We start from the raw sequence: 14,920 nt of genomic DNA, 5'->3' as shown, positions 1-14,920 counted from the left end.
TTAAAATGGAATGATCATATAATGTTGATCGTCGGTAAAGCAGATGCCATACTGAGATTCATTGGAAGAATCCTAAGGAAATGCAATCCGAAAACAAAGGAAGTAGGTTGCAGTACGCTTGTTCGCCCACTGCTTGAATACTGCTCAACAGTGTGGGATCCGTACCAGATAGGGTTGATACAAGACATAGAGAAGATCCAACGGAGAGCAGCGCGCTTCGTTACAAGATCATTTAGTAATCACGAAAGCGTTACGGAGATGATAGATAAACTCCAGTGGAAGACTCTGCAGGAGAGGCGCTCAGTAGCTCGGTACAGGCTTTTGTCAAAGTTTCGAGAACATACCTTCACTGAAGAGTCAAGCAGTATATTGCTCCCTCCTACGTATATCTCGCGAAGAGACCATGAGGATAAAATCAGAGAGATTAGAGCCCACACAGAGGCATACCGACAATCCTTCTTTCCACGAACAATACGAGACTGGCATAGAAGGGAGAACCGATAGAGGTACTGAAGGTACCCTCCGCCACACACCGTCAGGTGGCTTGCGGAGTATGGATGTAGATGTGGATGTAGATGCAGAAGGGATAAATCCCTGCAGTGGCACTATCCTCTGTGCCCTCGGTGGCTCAGATGGATACAGCATCTGCCATGTAAGCTGGAGATCCCGGGTTCGAGTCCCGGTCGGGGCACACATTTCCAACAGTCCCCGTTGACGTATATCAACGCCAGTCGACAGCTTAGGGTATTGATTTAATTATAACTTCGTCCACTGTATAGGTTTTGCCTGTAAGGTGTAATCTAGAAAATGGTCCTGGAATCAAATATTAGATTGAGAGATGAGAGGTTTACTCATTAAACAGTAGTAAAGCATTTCAGATGCCGAAATATATCCATTGAGCTTAGCATTTGTGTTTATATTATCACTGAAGAACAGTCACATCGCGTCATGATATTAGTTTGTTTGAGTTACTATACACAAAGTACAGTCAGCATCCTGATAAGCATACAGCTGCTTGCCTTTTCTCCAGAGCCTTCTTTAATTTTCCTGTAGGCGCTATCTATCTCACCGTAGTGAAATTTGGCTATAAATCATTACATTTGTCCTGCTTAGCCATTTTACACTAGAATGAACTTCGGGGGCAATGTTATAGGAACGGAAGAGAACGTAGATGAAGACGGGATGGGAGATGTAATACTGCGAGATGAATTTAACAAATCAGAAAAGACCTAAGTCCAAACAAGGCCTGTGGAATACACTGAGGCCCTTGCGAGAGGCAGCGATGCCAAAGCTATTTCATATGGTGTGCGAGATGAATGAGACATGCGAAATGCCCCCAGACTTCCAGAAGAATGTAATAACTCCAATTCCAAAGAAATGAAGTGCTGGCAGGCGTAAATATTACAGAACTGTCGGTTTAATAAGTCGTAATTGCGAAATAGTAACACCATTTCTTCAACGAAGAATGGAAAAGCTGGTAGAAGCCGACGTCGAGGAAGATCAGTTTAGACTGTAGAGCATGTAGGAAGACGCGAAGCAATACTGCCACTACGACGCCTGTTATAGGTTAACAAAGGCAAACCTACGTTTAACGCATTTGTAGACTAAGAGAAAATATTGGCAATGTTGACTAGAATACTCTCTTAGAAATTCCGAAGGTAGGAAGGGTTAAATACAGGGAGCGAAAGCCTATTTACAACTTGTACAGTAACCAGGCGGTAGTTATAAAAGTCGAGGGGCATGAAAGAGAAGTAGTGGTTGAGCAGGGAGTGAGACATGGTTGTAGCCTATTGCCATTGTTATTGAGTTTGTACATCGAAGCAAGCAATAAAGAAAAAATAAGGAGTAGGAATTAAAGCACAGGGGAAAAAAATTGAGGTTTACCAACGACAATGCATTTCTGTCAGACAGCAAAGGACTTGGAAGACCAGTTCAGCGGAATGTGCAGTGCCTTGAAAGGATGATGTAGGATGAACATCAACAAAGCAGAACATGGATAATTGAATATAGTCAAATTAAATCAGGTGATGCTAAAGAGATTAGGAAACGAGCCCCCTAAAATAGTAGATGAGTTGGCTATTTGGACAGTAGAATAAATGATGAGGGCCAACGTAGAGATAATAAAATAGTAGACGGAGATGGCAAGGAAAGAGTTCCTGAAGAAGAGAAATTTGTTAACATCGAATATAACCCAAGTGTAGCCATGTGTGGAAGTGAAACATTAATGGTAAACAGTTTACACAAGAAGAGAGCAGTGGCTTTTTAAATATGGTGCTGCAGATGAATTCTGAAGATTAAATGGATAGGTCGTGTAGCTTAATGAGGGGGCACTAAATACAACTGGGGAGAAAAGAAATTATGGCACAACCTGAATAGAAGAAGGGATCGGTTGGTAGCACACATTCTTAGGCATTAACGGATCACTGGTTTAGTATTGTAGGGAGTGGTGGGCGTAAAAATTGAAGAGGGAGACGAAGATGTGAATACAGTAAGCAGATTCAGGAGCATGTAGGTTGCAGTAGTTATTCGGAGATGAAGAGGCTTGCACAGGATGGAGTGGCGTGGAGAAGTGCGTCAAATCAGTCTTCAGACTGATGACGACAACACTGACAATGGGCTTCTTTCATCAAGGTAGTCTTGTGTGGAACCTTTATGTCCACCAGTTCACACTTTTTTACGCACAGATACCATACATGTTGAACAAGTCATGAGAGGAATTTCTTTGCGAACTTTGAATGCAGGTGAGTACTTGTGACCGCAGGCGGTGTAGGAGGAATACGGTCGGCTGCCCGCGCCAGTAACAGCTATAGGCCTGGGCGTGTCCGTATCTGTGTGGCCACGCCTCGTTTGGCTCCGTGAGGCGCGCCTGGGTAGGTCGCCTGCATATGCCGTGTCAACGGCGCGTGCTGTATCGTATTTTGACGCTTACCACGTTCCCCAAATACAACATCACTGTTCAACCACACGAAACTCCTTTCAGTCCCCATCCAGTTCTCTAAACAGGACCACACCGAAACTTAAATTTCTTTTTATTTCAGTAGATCCAGTAGTTTATGAGCTTGTAATACTATAGCACAACGGGATGTTCGGGCTACATTTAAACAGCGGAAGTGACCGTGTAAACACGTGGTGACCTAGTCTTGTTATGTTACACCGAATGAACTTAAGTGTCTTAGTTAACAGTGATTCTACATCTACATCCATACTCCGCAAGCCACCTGATGGTGTGTGGCGGAGGGTACCTTGAGTACCTCTATCGGTTCTCCCTTCTATTCCAGTCTCGTATTGTTCGTGGAAAGAAGGATTGTCGGTATGCCTCTGTGTGGGCTCTAATCTCTCTGATTTTATCCTCATGGTCTCTTCGCGAGATATACGTAGGAGGGAGCAATATACTGCTTGACTCTTCGGTGAAGGTATGTTCTCGAAACTTTGACAAAAGCCCATACCGAGCTACTGAGCGTCTCTCCTGCAGAGTCTTCCACTGGAGTTTATCTATCATCTCCGTAACGCTTTCGCGATTACTAAATGATCCTGTAACGAAGCGCGCTGCTCTCCGTTGGATCTTCTCTATATCCTCTATCAAACCTATCTGGTACGGATCCCACACTGCTGAGCAGTATTCAAGCAGTGGGCGAACAAACGTACTGTAACCTACTTCCTTTGTTTTCGGATTGCATTTCCTTAGGATTCTTCCAATGAATCTCAGTCTGTCATCTGCTTTACCGACGATCAACATTATATGATCATTCCATTTTAAATCACTCCTAATGCGTACTCCCAGATAATTTATGGTATTAACTGCTTCCAGTTGCTGACCTGCTACTTTGTAGCTAAATGATAAGGGACTTTCTTTCTGTGTATTCGCAGCACATTACACTTGTCTACATTGAGATTCAATTGCCATTCCCTGCACCATGCGTCAATTCGCTGCAGATCCTCCTGCATTTCAGTACAATTTTCCATTGTTACAACCTCTCGATACACCACAGCATCATCTGCAAAAAGCCTCAGTGAACTTCCGATGTCATCCACAAGGTCATTTATGTATATTGTGAATAGCAACGGTCCTATGACACTCCCCTGCGTCACACCTGAAATCACTCTTACTTCGGAAGACTTCTCTCCATTGAGAATGACATGCTGCGTCCTGTTATCTAGGAACTCTTCAATCCAATCACACAATTGGTCTGATAGTCCATATGCTCTTACTTTGTTCATTAAACGACTGTGGGGAACTGTATCGAACGCCTTGCGGAAGTCAAGAAACACGGCATCTACCTGTGAACCCGTGTCTATGGCCCTCTGAGTCTCGTGGACGAATAGCGCGAGCTGGGTTTCACATGACCGTCTTTTTCGAAACCCATGCTGATTCCTACAGAGTAGATTTCTAGTCTCCAGACTCCATGCTGATTCCTACATAGTAGATTTCTAGTCTCCAGAAAAGTCATTATACTCGAACACAATACGGGTTCCAAAATTCTACAACTGATCGACGTTAGAGACGTTTAAGCGGAGTACAAAAGGTGGTGGGGGTATAAAACTTAGATTTCCATTTTTTTACGGAAAATAATTACTTGGAGTTTTCTCTTTGATGTATGTTACTTTCATTTTCGATAGATATAAGTATTTTTAATTTATTTTGAAATATTTACTGCACGAGTAATTTCTGCAGGTTCCATTAACACTTGATCAGTTACGACATGATGTCTCTGTTTGCTCTAGAAGTCGGCGATTTGTGTTGATTTCTAGCAAACATTCTGCTGCGCAGGCTGGCTACATTAGCTGCTGTGATATCATTTCCTGTTTGTGGTATAATGCACGGTACCACCCATGTATTGTATGGCGCATTATACCTTTCGTTGTGTATACCTGGACTTTTTGCTCGCTCAGTTGTATTTCTCCCTGTAATATAACTCTACCAAGGGGAACGTTTAAGAAGAGAAGAAATAAGGGCAATATCTTCTAAAAAAAACGTGTCTTGCTGGAAATTTAGTTCCAAAGAATGACGTTAGGGAAAAAATTTCTTCACCATAAAGTGCTTCCAAGAAGAAGCTTGTGAACAGCAATGAGGTGTACAGTGAAACCAAAGCCAGTGGTATCAGTGCGCTCCTACTAATGTTTCGAGATACACTGATACTTTAGGCGAAACAGTAAAATTAATTGCAGAAGAGACCATGAATTCTGGTACAGAGGAAGCAGTTAAAGAAAATTATGGCAGCAACGACATTTGCATAGCATTTGACGGCTCTTGGCAGAAGTGGGACCACAAGTCTAAAACCTCTTGTGTAGCTGCCATAAGAATACCGGGAAGATGCTTGATGTTGAAGTATTGTCAAATCATTGTCATGAATACACTAAAGAATGAATGCAATGAAAAGAAACACATACATGAACACAACTGTCGGAAAACAAATGAGGGAACCAGTGGAGGAGTGGAAAGATCTTCAGCTGTGAAGATCTTTCAGAGCTCTTAAGAACAGAGTGAGGTTTGCTGTGCTAAATTCATTCAATTCAATTATTGGCAGCAGGCCCTATGATGACATAACACCGCAAAAGCTAGAATATTTCCGCTATTTGCGGAAACGAGTGGGTAGCCGACTGTGCAAAATCAGGTAGAACTTTTCTAGCAAAAAGATTGAAGACAGCACGACTATTAGAGGACGTTTGTCCGGCGAAACAATCAATCAGCTAAGTGAGTACTACAGCCAAGCCACTAGAAAGAATACAGACTACCTGAAAGGAATGAGAAAAATAGTTTGGGCAACATTTTCCCACAAGTCGTCAAGTAATGAGAAGCTACCACGGAACTTGTACAACTTGTATTCAATTGACTGGTGTAAACACCGCAAAGCTGAGGCAGCAGAAACCGAATACACCCATACAAATATCATCTCTGGAACCGCTGGAGCATCAATAAAGGACAATATGTAGAGATCCTGCCCTCCAGATCTTCTGAAGCAATGCCTTACAGTAAAAAACTCAAAACATGAAAGAGTCTTTCAGCAATGTTGTATGAGCCGGGGAGACCGAAAACGTTTTTTTGGGCTTGAAAACACTGAAGATCGGGTCAATGATGCCGTAATCACCTCCGATGATTACAATTGGTTCGCCTCTTACTTTACGAACAGGAAGCAGAGGGTAATTCTCCGCAATATTGAGAGTGGTAGTGATGTTCAGTTCCAACGGGGCACTGTTAAGTGGGGCGTTCCCCAAGGGTCGGTGCTGGGGCGACTGGTGTTTCTTATTTATATAAATGATATGCCTTCTAGTATTACAGGTGATTCAAAAATATTTCTGTTTGCTGATGACACCAGCTTGATAGTGAAGGATCTTGTGTGTAACATTGAAACAGTAACAAATAATGTAGTTCATGAAATAAGTTCGTGGCTTGTGGATAATAATTTGATGCTAAATCACAGAAGACTCAGTTTTTACAGTTTCTAACACACAATTCAAAAACAACCGATATTTTGATCAGACAGAATGGGCATATTATAAGCGAGACGGAACAGTTCAAATTCCTAGGCGTTCTGATAGATAGTAAGCTGTTGTGGAAAGCCCATGTCCAGTATCTTGTTCAGAAGCTAAATGCTGCTTTATTTACCATTAGAACAGTATCTGAAATAAGTGACACTTCAATACGAAAAGTAGTCTACTTCGCATATTTTCATACGCTTATGTCGTATGGTATTATTTTTTGGGGTAATTCTTCTGATTCAAAAAGGGTATTTTTGGCTCAAAAACGGGCTGTTCGAGCTATATGTGGTGTAAGTTCGAGAACCTCTTGTCGACCCCTATTCAAAAATCTGGGAATTCTGACATTGCCCTCACAGTATATATTTTCTTTAATGTCGTTTGTTGTTAACAATATTAGCCTATTCCCAAGAGTTAGCAGCTTTCACTCAGTTAATACTAGGCAGAAATCAAATCTGCATATAGAATGCACTTCCTTGACTCTTGTGCAGAAAGGAGTGCAGTATTCTGCTGCATCCATTTTCAATAAGCTACCACAAGAACTCAAAAATCTTAGCAGTAGCCCAAACTCTTTTAAGTCTAAACTGAAGAGTTTCGTCATGGCTCACTCCTTCTATTCTGTCGAGGAGCTCCTGGAAGAGCTAAAAAATTAAGCAAATTCCAGTGTTACATTGTTGATTGTCTTCATTTAAACTTACGACTTGTCACCTGAATATTTTTTTTTTTATATTTCATTTCATCTGTTTCTAATATCGTGTTATAATTTCATGTATTGACTCATTCCATGACCATGGAGACTTCTCCTTAATTTGGTCCCACGGAACAATAAATAAATAAATAAATAAATAAGTGCAGGCAGAATAAAGATTACGAAGCAATTTGTAATTAAGTGTAGGCATAATATCGAAGCAGACCTACGAGAACTGGATAGACAGCGAATCTCCACGGCAGAAACTATGGCCAAAAATGGAACAGGAGGCAGCAAGGTCCTCAAACGGGGAAGAGACTGCGTCTTCATTATCCTGAAGAAGATAAATATTACAAAGCTGGAGAGCTTTAGGCTGTCCCATCATTCAACAGCGAGTTTCCGTCTACCCCTAATTTCATGTGCAATTTCTGAAACCAATTTCTTTTTCTTCTTTTGAAAATATTTCCAATTATTTCAGAAACTACTTAAGTTAAAGTCCTAAAATTTTTACGTCTTATTGACAGCGGTATTATGCTTACGTGGATAAACAATGACACAGATAGCACTGAAAGTTTGACCATAAAAATATTGGAAGAATTACATAAATGTGTAAGAGCTTCATTAAAAATTCAGATCTGATTCCTGATGAAGTAGTTAGATACCTGGTAAATCACTGAATCAATATTATTCTATATTCTGAAAAAAAATTCTTTTATTTACTTGGATAGTTCCAGAGATAATGGAATTCAAAATTTTTAAATTTGACGTTGTTATGTTATGGGACTGATATTCCCATTAATTACACGTATGGGATACTGAGCGAAAAGAATAAAATGAAATTTCCTGTTCAATTCAGAATCAATAATAATGCATTAGGTCCATACTTAACAATCATATACAACCGTTCGCTAGACGAAAGATCCGTGCCCAAAGACTGGAAAGTTGCACAGGTCACACCAATATTCAAGAAAGGTAGTAGGAGCAATCCGCTAAATTACAGACTCATATAGTTAACGTCGATATGCAGTAGGATTTTGGAACATATATTGTGTTCGAACATTATGAATTACCTCGAAGAAAACGGACTATTGACACACAGTCAACATGGGTTTAGAGAACATCGTTCCTGTGAAACACAACTAGCTCTTCATTCACATGAAGTGTTGAGATGCTATTGACAAGGGATTTCAGATCGATTCCGTATTTCTGGATTTCCGAAAGGCTTTTGACACTGTACCACACAAGCGGCTCGTAGTGAAATTGCGTGCTTATGGAATATTGTCTCAGTTATGTTAATGGATCTGTGATTTCCTGTCAGAGAGTTCACAGTTCGTAGTAATTGACGGAAACTCATTGAGTAAAACAGAAGTGATTTATGGCGTTCCCCAATGTAGTGTTATAGGCCCTTTGCTGTTCCTTATCTATATAAACGATTTGGGAGGCAATGTGAGCAGCTGTATTCGGTTGTTTGCAGATGACGCTGCCGTTTATCGACTAATAAAGTCATCATAATATCAAAGTAAACTGCAAAACGATTTAGAAAAGATATCTGAATTGTGCGAAAAGTGGCAGTTGACCCTAAATAATGAAAAGTGTGATGTCATCCACATGAGTGCTAAAAGGAACTAGTTAAACACGATAAATCAGTCTAATCTAAAAGCTGTAAATTCAACTAAATACCTAGGTATTACAATTACGAACAACTTAAATCGGAAGGATCACATAGAAAATGTTGTGGGGAAGGCTAACCAAAAATTGCGTTTTACTGGTCGGACACAGACCAATTAAGGAGACTGTTTACACTACACTTGTCCGTCCTCTTTTAGAATACTGTTGCGTGGTGTGGGATCCTTACCTGATAGTACTGACGGAGTACATCGAAAAAGTTCAAAGAAAGGCAGCACGTTTTCGATTATCACGAAATGAGACAGGATTTGGGCTGGACGTCATTAAAAGAAAGGCGTTTTTCGTTGCGACGGAATCTACTCACGAAATTCCAATCAGCAGTTTCTCGTCCGAATGCGAAAATATTTTGTTAACACCGACCTACATAGGGAGGAACAATCACCACAATAAAATAAGGGTTCGAGAAACATAATGAATTCACATCGACGTCTGGGCGACCAAATCCTCTGGAAAGCATCTGGGTCGCTATCGGGCCAAATCACCGAGTACCCAGATAATCGGCCCGTTATTTACGCGAATTCATGACCTGTACGTAGACATCTAATGCCACATACCTCCAAACACCTACCAAGTGAAGTATTTCGTTCCAAAGACAGACAAACAATCTATTAAGCAGGTGGTCATTATGTTTTGGCTCGTCAGTGTATATCAGCTGTGAACTGCAAATAGCCGGCCTTTACTGGCGAGCGGTTCTAGGCGCTTCAGTCTGAAAAGGCGCGACTGCTACGGTTGCAGGATCGAATCCTGCGTCGGGCATGGATGTATGTGATGTCCTTAGATTAGATTTAGGTTTAAGTAATTCTAAGTTCTAGGGGACTGATTACCTCAGATTTTAGTTCCAATAGTGCTTGGAACCATTTGAACCATTTGAACTGCAAATACTGCGCCGGCGGTCTTGACCAATCAGAACAAACCATACGTATGATAGGTCCGGGCGCGGGCGCATGCTGTGTAAAACACACACGCACACACACACACACACACACACACACACACATACACTTCGGAATTTCAATTATTTATTACAAAGCAACAGAAAAGTCCTATGTAGGGTTGTGATACAAACACTGTAGTACTATTACGGCATTTAGTGACAATGTACGACAGTATTATAAGGGGAAATACATTTTATTTTCAAGAGAAAGCAAAAATACACAACTTTTGCAATTGACAGTCTGATAATATTTAGTAGTCTATTTCAAAACTCTCCGCTTTCGTTGAACCTCATCTTGTTGCGGAATTCCGACCAAGGTAGCTATGATCAAGCGCGGTGATGGTGTTTAACGATGCGGAAAAATGATATCTCCATATCCGACACATGTGCGCCTCTGTAGCTGCGCGGTCGTTGTATAGGGCTGCCATGGAAACGAACCGGGTTCGATCCCTGGTATTGTCAGGAACTTTTACTTGGTCGGAGGACTGTCACCGGCTGCACTCAGCCCCATGATGCTGACTGAGGCGCTATTTGAGTATGTAGTAGCGGCTTCACTGTCTGGGAAGCCTGCCAAACGGCCGGGAGAGTGGTGTGCCGACCACATACCGCTCCATACCGCATCCGCAGACGCCACAAGGCAAAGGATAACACGACGGCCGGAAGAACACCTTGGGCCTTCACGGCCTTGCGAAGAGCTCGTTTTAGGTCCTATATACATCCATCATAAAAAGTTAAGCATATTTCCAAATTACCCACCAATAATGACTATGGACTTGCTTTTGTGTTTCTGTAGGTAGGTGGTTGTGTTCATAATGCGAACTCGTCGTTGCCACTCTGCCTCATCAGCGGCCGTCCAATCACTGGTTGGAAACAAAAGCAGTACACCAGAGCTGTGTTCTTGTGAATGCGTAGTTTTTCGCGTACCTCGGCAGCAGAATGCTTCGAAAAAGTCTCTCCATGGCAGACCGTATCAAAATCATCACATCGTTAGGACAAAACATGAGACAAGTTGACGTTGCGAATACTGCTCACGTTAATCAAAGTGTAGTCTCCAGACTGTGGAAAAAGTTCCAGGAAACCCATTTAATAGCGGGTCGACATCGTGAAAGTCGTCCACGCAAAACTACAGAAGCTCAGGACCGGTATGTAATGATATCTGCGTGGAGACACCATACGTAGACAGCAGCTACCCTGCACCATGACCTTCCGAAAGCCGCAGTGGTTATCGTATGTACTCATAACTGTGCGCAACAGACTTCTTGATTGGGGGGGGGGGGGCTGTACTGCCGAAGACCTCTCAAGACCCCATCACTGCGTTCACGTCATAGGGGTGCTCGTGTTAGATGAGTTAGAGCACATGAGCAGTGTTGGACACGAGACCAATGGACCAAAACGCTGTTCACAGGCGAAATGCGATTAGGATTGCATCCTGACAACAACTCTGTTCTCTTATGAAGCGAACAGGAATAGGCACGCAGTCATCCCTCAATGAATGTTGAACGTTAGCAGCAATCCGGTGTCTCAATCGTATTCTAGGCCGTCGCACACCACTCATTCCAGTTTAAGGCAACATTACAGCTGCAGTGTATGAAAACAGCATTCTCCGACCCACAGTCAGCGGTTTTGCAGAGACTATATGGAAAAGGTTCACCATACAGGATGATAACGACCGACCTCATTGTGCTCGCAGTGTGTGTCGGTATCTGTTAGGACGCGGGATCCGAAGAATGGCTTTGCCAGCATACTCACCTGATATGAACTGCATAGAGCATGCATGGAGCTTGCTCGGAAGAGGCTATTTTTAGACGTCAACATCCTCCATTGACGATTTAAGCTCTCAGGAATGCTGTCATTGAGTAGCGGAACAATATGTCTGAAGAGGCCTGCAGTGGCTTGCTACTGAGCATACCCTGTCGCATTCAAGAATGCCCGAGGGTTCCTGGAGGACCTATACGTTATTCAGCAGTGCACTGAACATACCATTTCACGTTTATGACGTTGTGTTGTTTCAAATAATGTTCCTTTTTCACTTCATAATCGGTTCAAAGAGAACATATAATGTGATTCTCCTTTGCGTAATGTTCTGTATTATCAAAAAATACAATATAGACATCTATCTCATTTCAAGATACGAGAACCAAACATGTGCTTAGATTTTTTTTTATTTTTGATGGGTGTGTATGTGGTGTCACCGCCAGACACCACACTTGCTAGGTGGTAGCTTTTAAATCGGCCGCGGTCCGCTAGTATACGACGGACCCGCGTGTCGCCACTGTCAGTGATGGCAGACCGAGCGCCGCCACACGGCAGGTCTAGTGAGACGTACTAGCACTCGCCCCAGTTGTACAGCCGACGTTGCTACCCATGGTTGACTGACCACTACGCTCTCATTTGCCGAGACGATAGTTAGCATAGCCTTCAGCTACATTTGCTACGACCTAGCAAGGCGCCGTATTCAAGTAATATTGAGAGTCTATTAATGTATCATCAAGAGCGATGTTCTACAAATGTGGATTAAAGTTAAGTATTCCAGAAGCTACGTACTTTTCTTTATAGCATTCATTACGTATCCTGTTTCAGACCTCACGCCAGCCTGCGTGAGTTTAAGCGCTTGCCTTTCGGCTTCCTCTCATTGTGTCTAGGCTGTCTTGTCTAGACACAACAGTGTATATCTCCGCCACGTAGTGACAAAAAGAAAGCACTCCGTCTTCAGGTCGTAAGAGGCACATCGGGACCATCCGACCGCCGTGTCATCCTCAATGAGGACGCGGGTAGAACAAGGGCGTGGTCAGCACACTGCTCTCCCAGTCGTTATGATGGTTTTCTTTGACCGGAGCCGCTACCATTCGGTCGAGTAATTCCTCAATTGGCATCACGAGGCTGAGTGCACCCCGGAGAACGGCGGCAGCACATGACGGCCCGAAGGGTCGCCCATCCAAGTGCCGGCCACGCCCAAGAGAGCTTAACTTCGGTGATCTGACGGGAACCGGTGTATCCACTGCGCAACCCCTTTGTCTCACGTAATGACACGACTGTCGTAATGTCACAGCTGCCGTCAGGTGCTCGATGTAGTGCGATTGCAGTTCCAGGGTGTTCACAACTTCAAACACGCAGTACCGGCTTATTTTCGGCCGGTGTGGCGAGCGCTCTACAGTCTGCAACCAAGCGACCGCTACGGTCGCAGGTTCGAATCCTGCCTCGGGCACGGATGTGTGTGATGTCCTTAGGTTAGTTAGGTTTGAGTAGTTCTAAGTTCTAGGGGACTGATGACCTCAGAAGTTAAGTCCCATAGTGCTCAGAGCCATTTTTTGAACCGCCTTATTTGCGGAGTAGATTTTTCTGTGCGACGTCCTATCCAGTGCCCACCGCGAAACAATTTCGTTACATTAAGTGACCTGAGACAGTTCAAATGCCAGTCCAAGTAATTTTCAAATCTGGTATCGTGCACCTCAGTTGTTCCACCAGCGACCCATCGATATGCAATCGTTACACATACGAAAACTTAGTTCTACATAGTCACCTATGTGCGTACTCCGCAAACCACTACACGGTGCATGGTGTAGGGTTTCCTCTACTACAACTAGTCATTCCCTTTCTTGTTCCACTCAAAACTGGAGTAAAATTGACGGTCTAAGTTTTCCCGCAGAAAAATTCAGGTAGGTAATTCTCCTAATAAATCGAAGGGGATCATTCACGTTCCCTACAACTGACCTTAAAAGCTTTCTCCGTTTCATGTCGCATTGCGAGGTTAAGCTTAGTTGTTTTATCGATGTGCTGCGTCAAGTACAGGGTGTTTCAAAAATGACCGGTATATTTGAAACGGCAATAAAAACTAAAGGAGCAGCGATAGAAATACACCGTTTGTTGCAATATGCTTGGGACAACAGTACATTTTCAGGCGGACAAACTTTCGAAATTACAGTAGTTACAATTTTCAGCAACAGATGGCGCTGCAAGTGATGTGAAAGATATAGAAGACAACGCAGTCTGTGGGTGCGCCATTCTGTACGTCGTCTTTCTGCTGTAAGCGTGTGCTGTTCACAACGTGCAAGTGTGCTGTGGACAACATGGTTTATTCCTTAGAACAGAGGATTTTTCTGGTGTTGGAATTCCACCGCCTAGAACACAGTGTTGTTGCAACAAGACGAAGTTTTCAACGGAGGTTTAATGTAACCAAAGGACCGAAAAGCGATACAATAAAGGATCTGTTTGAAAAATTTCAACGGACTGGGAACGTGACGGATGAACGTGCTGGAAACGTAGGGCGACCGCGTACGGCAACCACAGAGGGCATCGCGCAGCTAGTGCAGCAGGTGATCCGACAGCGGCCTCGGGTTTCCGTTCGCCGTGTTGCAGCTGCGGTCCAAATGACGCCAACGTCCACGTATCGTCTCATGCGCCAGAGTTTACACCTCTATCCATACAAAAGTCAAACGCGGCAACCCCTCTGCGCCGCTACCATTGCTGCACGAGAGACATTCGCTAACGATATAGTACACAGCATTGATGACGGCGAAATGCATGTGGGCAGCATTTGGTTTACTGACGAAGCTTATTTTTACCTGGACGGCTTCGTCAATAAACAGAACTGGCGCATTTGGGGAACTGAAAAGCCCCATGTTGCAGTCCCATCGTCCCTGCATCCTCAAAAAGTACTGGTCTGGGCCGCCATTTCTTCCAAAGGAATCATTGGCCCATTTTTCAGATCCGAAACGATTACTGCATCACGCTATCTGGACATTCTTCGTGAATTTATGGCGGTACAAACTGCCTTAGACGACACTGCGAACACCTCGTGGTTTATGCAAAATGGTGCCCGGCCACATCGCACGGCCGACGTCTTTAATTTCCCGAATGAATATTTCGATGATCGTGTGATTGCTTTGGGCTATCCGAAACATACAGGAGGCGGCGTGGATTGGCCTCCCTATTCGCCAGACATGAACCCCTGTGACTTCTTTCTGTGGGGACATTTGAAAGACGAGGTGTACCGCCAGAATGCAGAAACAATGAACAGCTGAAGCAGTACATCTCATCTGCATGTGAAGCCATTCCGCCAGACACGTTGTCAAATGTTTCGGGTAATTTCATTCAGAGACTACGCCATATTATTGCTACGCATGGTGGATACGTGGAAA

This window comes from Schistocerca cancellata, chromosome 2 (genome assembly GCF_023864275.1).
Source record: "Schistocerca cancellata isolate TAMUIC-IGC-003103 chromosome 2, iqSchCanc2.1, whole genome shotgun sequence".
NCBI classification, from domain to species: Eukaryota; Metazoa; Arthropoda; class Insecta; order Orthoptera; family Acrididae; genus Schistocerca; species Schistocerca cancellata.
This window is presented reverse-complemented; position numbering follows the sequence as displayed.